The sequence below is a fragment of the Palaemon carinicauda genome, chromosome 12 (genome assembly GCF_036898095.1).
Source record: "Palaemon carinicauda isolate YSFRI2023 chromosome 12, ASM3689809v2, whole genome shotgun sequence".
Lineage (NCBI taxonomy): Eukaryota > Metazoa > Arthropoda > Malacostraca > Decapoda > Palaemonidae > Palaemon > Palaemon carinicauda.
Window position 1 is genome coordinate 91,210,355 of NC_090736.1, and position 5,850 is coordinate 91,216,204.

Below are 5,850 nucleotides of genomic sequence, written 5' to 3' on the forward strand. Positions count from 1 at the left end.
TTGGCCACGAAGAAAGATAAAAGTCAATGACAATTCTACTGTACTTATACCTGTCGAATTCAGGTATTTTGTACTTAGAATTGAAATCAACCCATCTTCACCATCGTAGCCAATTGGTAGTTTGTTACTTGGCATTCAATTAATGATAAATTTTGCACATTTTTACGTGTTTTTCATATTCAAATAAGCCATATATATTTTTGATATATTAAAGTCTGGATTCTCTTAACGACCTCGGGATCAGAGCCCCAGGCGAAATCACACAGAGACAAGAGCTGGCTCCGGCCGGGAATCGAACCCTGGTCGGCAAGCTTATATAGACAGTGACTAACCCACTTGGCCACGAAGAAAGATAAAAGTCAATGACAATTCTACTGTACTTATACCTGTCGAATTCAGGTATTTTGTACTTAGAATTGAAATCAACCCATCTTCACCATCGTAGCCAATTGGTAGTTTGTTACTTGGCATTCAATTAATGATAAATTTTGCACATTTTTACGTGTTTTTCATATTCAAATAAGCCATATATATTTTTGATATATTAAAGTCTGGATTCTCTTAACGACCTCGGGATCAGAGCCCCAGGCGAAATCACACAGAGACAAGAGCTTGGCTCCCGGCCGGGAATCGAACCCTGGTCGGCAAGCTTATATAGACAGTGACTAACCCACTTGGCCACGAAGAAAGATAAAAGTCAATGACAATTCTACTGTACTTATACCTGTCGAATTCAGGTATTTTGTACTTAGAATTGAAATCAACCCATCTTCACCATCGTAGCCAATTGGTAGTTTGTTACTTGGCATTCAATTAATGATAAATTTTGCACATTTTTACGTGTTTTTCATATTCAAATAAGCCATATATATTTTTGATATATTAAAGTCTGGATTCTCTTAACGACCTCGGGATCAGAGCCCCAGGCGAAATCACACAGAGACAAGAGCTTGGCTCCGGCCGGGAATCGAACCCTGGTCGGCAAGCTTATATAGACAGTGACTAACCCACTTGGCCACGAAGAAAGATAAAAGTCAATGACAATTCTACTGTACTTATACCTGTCGAATTCAGGTATTTTGTACTTAGAATTGAAATCAACCCATCTTCACCATCGTAGCCAATTGGTAGTTTGTTACTTGGCATTCAATTAATGATAAATTTTGCACATTTTTACGTGTTTTTCATATTCAAATAAGCCATATATATTTTTGATATATTAAAGTCTGGATTCTCTTAACGACCTCGGGATCAGAGCCCCAGGCGAAATCACACAGAGACAAGAGCTTTGGCTCCGGCCGGGAATCGAACCCTGGTCGGCAAGCTTATATAGACAGTGACTAACCCACTTGGCCACGAAGAAAGATAAAAGTCAATGACAATTCTACTGTACTTATACCTGTCGAATTCAGGTATTTTGTACTTAGAATTGAAATCAACCCATCTTCACCATCGTAGCCAATTGGTAGTTTGTTACTTGGCATTCAATTAATGATAAATTTTGCACATTTTTACGTGTTTTTCATATTCAAATAAGCCATATATATTTTTTGATATATTAAAGTCTGGATTCTCTTAACGACCTCGGGATCAGAGCCCCAGGCGAAATCACACAGAGACAAGAGCTTGGCTCCGGCCGGGAATCGAACCCTGGTCGGCAAGCTTATATAGACAGTGACTAACCCACTTGGCCACGAAGAAAGATAAAAGTCAATGACAATTCTACTGTACTTATACCTGTCGAATTCAGGTATTTTGTACTTAGAATTGAAATCAACCCATCTTCACCATCGTAGCCAATTGGTAGTTTGTTACTTGGCATTCAATTAATGATAAATTTTGCACATTTTTACGTGTTTTTCATATTCAAATAAGCCATATATATTTTTGATATATTAAAGTCTGGATTCTCTTAACGACCTCGGGATCAGAGCCCCAGGCGAAATCACACAGAGACAAGAGCTTGGCTCCGGCCGGGAATCGAACCCTGGTCGGCAAGCTTATATAGACAGTGACTAACCCACTTGGCCACGAAGAAAGATAAAAGTCAATGACAATTCTACTGTACTTATACCTGTCGAATTCAGGTATTTTGTACTTAGAATTGAAATCAACCCATCTTCACCATCGTAGCCAATTGGTAGTTTGTTACTTGGCATTCAATTAATGATAAATTTTGCACATTTTTACGTGTTTTTCATATTCAAATAAGCCATATATATTTTTGATATATTAAAGTCTGGATTCTCTTAACGACCTCGGGATCAGAGCCCCAGGCGAAATCACACAGAGACAAGAGCTTGGCTCCGGCCGGGAATCGAACCCTGGTCGGCAAGCTTATATAGACAGTGACTAACCCACTTGGCCACGAAGAAAGATAAAAGTCAATGACAATTCTACTGTACTTATACCTGTCGAATTCAGGTATTTTGTACTTAGAATTGAAATCAACCCATCTTCACCATCGTAGCCAATTGGTAGTTTGTTACTTGGCATTCAATTAATGATAAATTTTGCACATTTTTACGTGTTTTTTCATATTCAAATAAGCCATATATATTTTTGATATATTAAAGTCTGGATTCTCTTAACGACCTCGGGATCAGAGCCCCAGGCGAAATCACACAGAGACAAGAGCTTGGCTCCGGCCGGGAATCGAACCCTGGTCGGCAAGCTTATATAGACAGTGACTAACCCACTTGGCCACGAAGAAAGATAAAAGTCAATGACAATTCTACTGTACTTATACCTGTCGAATTCAGGTATTTTGTACTTAGAATTGAAATCAACCCATCTTCACCATCGTAGCCAATTGGTAGTTTGTTACTTGGCATTCAATTAATGATAAATTTTGCACATTTTTACGTGTTTTTCATATTCAAATAAGCCATATATATTTTTGATATATTAAAGTCTGGATTCTCTTAACGACCTCGGATCAGAGCCCCAGGCGAAATCACACAGAGACAAGAGCTTGGCTCCGGCCGGGAATCGAACCCTGGTCGGCAAGCTTATATAGACAGTGACTAACCCACTTGGCCACGAAGAAAGATAAAAGTCAATGACAATTCTACTGTACTTATACCTGTCGAATTCAGGTATTTTGTACTTAGAATTGAAATCAACCCATCTTCACCATCGTAGCCAATTGGTAGTTTGTTACTTGGCATTCAATTAATGATAAATTTTGCACATTTTACGTGTTTTTCATATTCAAATAAGCCATATATATTTTTGATATATTAAAGTCTGGATTCTCTTAACGACCTCGGGATCAGAGCCCCAGGCGAAATCACACAGAGACAAGAGCTTGGCTCCGGCCGGGAATCGAACCCTGGTCGGCAAGCTTATATAGACAGTGACTAACCCACTTGGCCACGAAGAAAGATAAAAGTCAATGACAATTCTACTGTACTTATACCTGTCGAATTCAGGTATTTTGTACTTAGAATTGAAATCAACCCCATCTTCACCATCGTAGCCAATTGGTAGTTTGTTACTTGGCATTCAATTAATGATAAATTTTGCACATTTTTACGTGTTTTTCATATTCAAATAAGCCATATATATTTTTGATATATTAAAGTCTGGATTCTCTTAACGACCTCGGGATCAGAGCCCCAGGCGAAAATCACACAGAGACAAGAGCTTGGCTCCGGCCGGGAATCGAACCCTGGTCGGCAAGCTTATATAGACAGTGACTAACCCACTTGGCCACGAAGAAAGATAAAAGTCAATGACAATTCTACTGTACTTATACCTGTCGAATTCAGGTATTTTGTACTTAGAATTGAAATCAACCCATCTTCACCATCGTAGCCAATTGGTAGTTTGTTACTTGGCATTCAATTAATGATAAATTTTGCACATTTTTACGTGTTTTTCATATTCAAATAAGCCATATATATTTTTGATATATTAAAGTCTGGATTCTCTTAACGACCTCGGGATCAGAGCCCCAGGCGAAATCACACAGAGACAAGAGCTTGGCTCCGGCCGGGAATCGAACCCTGGTCGGCAAGCTTATATAGACAGTGACTAACCCACTTGGCCACGAAGAAAGATAAAAGTCAATGACAATTCTACTGTACTTATACCTGTCGAATTCAGGTATTTTGTACTTAGAATTGAAATCAACCCATCTTCACCATCGTAGCCAATTGGTAGTTTGTTACTTGGCATTCAATTAATGATAAATTTTGCACATTTTTACGTGTTTTTCATATTCAAATAAGCCATATATATTTTTGATATATTAAAGTCTGGATTCTCTTAACGACCTCGGGATCAGAGCCCCAGGCGAAATCACACAGAGACAAGAGCTTGGCTCCGGCCGGAATCGAACCCTGGTCGGCAAGCTTATATAGACAGTGACTAACCCACTTGGCCACGAAGAAAGATAAAAGTCAATGACAATTCTACTGTACTTATACCTGTCGAATTCAGGTATTTTGTACTTAGAATTGAAATCAACCCATCTTCACCATCGTAGCCAATTGGTAGTTTGTTACTTGGCATTCAATTAATGATAAATTTTGCACATGGGTTTGATTTCAATTCTAAGTACAAAATACCTGAATTCGACAGGTATAAGTACAGTAGAATTGTCATTGACTTTTATCTTTCTTCGTGGCCAAGTGGGTTAGTCACTGTCTATATAAGCTTGCCGACCAGGGTTCGATTCCCGGCCGGAGCCAAGCTCTTGTCTCTGTGTGATTTCGCCTGGGGCTCTGATCCCGAGGTCGTTAAGAGAATCCAGACTTTAATATATCAAAAATATATATGGCTTATTTGAATATGAAAAACAACGTAAAAATGTGCAAAATTTATCATTAATTGAATGCCAAGTAACAAACTACCAATTGGCTACGATGGTGAAGATGGGTTGATTTCAATTCTAAGTACAAAATACCTGAATTCGACAGGTATAAGTACAGTAGAATTGTCATTGACTTTTATCTTTCTTCGTGGCCAAGTGGGTTAGTCACTGTCTATATAAGCTTGCCGACCAGGGTTCGATTCCCGGCCGGAGCCAAGCTCTTGTCTCTGTGTGATTTCGCCTGGGGCTCTGATCCCGAGGTCGTTAAGAGAATCCAGACTTTAATATATCAAAAATATATATGGCTTATTTGAATATGAAAAACACGTAAAAATGTGCAAAATTTATCATTAATTGAATGCCAAGTAACAAACTACCAATTGGCTACGATGGTGAAGATGGGTTGATTTCAATTCTAAGTACAAAATACCTGAATTCGACAGGTATAAGTACAGTAGAATTGTCATTGACTTTTATCTTTCTTCGTGGCCAAGTGGGTTAGTCACTGTCTATATAAGCTTGCCGACCAGGGTTCGATTCCCGGCCGGAGCCAAGCTCTTGTCTCTGTGTGATTTCGCCTGGGGCTCTGATCCCGAGGTCGTTAAGAGAATCCAGACTTTAATATATCAAAAATATATATGGCTTATTTGAATATGAAAAACACGTAAAAATGTGCAAAATTTATCATTAATTGAATGCCAAGTAACAAACTACCAATTGGCTACGATGGTGAAGATGGGTTGATTTCAATTCTAAGTACAAAATACCTGAATTCGACAGGTATAAGTACAGTAGAATTGTCATTGACTTTTATCTTTCTTCGTGGCCAAGTGGGTTAGTCACTGTCTATATAAGCTTGCCGACCAGGGTTCGATTCCCGGCCGGAGCCAAGCTCTTGTCTCTGTGTGATTTCGCCTGGGGCTCTGATCCCGAGGTCGTTAAGAGAATCCAGACTTTAATATATCAAAAATATATATGGCTTATTTGAATATGAAAAACACGTAAAAATGTGCAAAATTTATCATTAATTG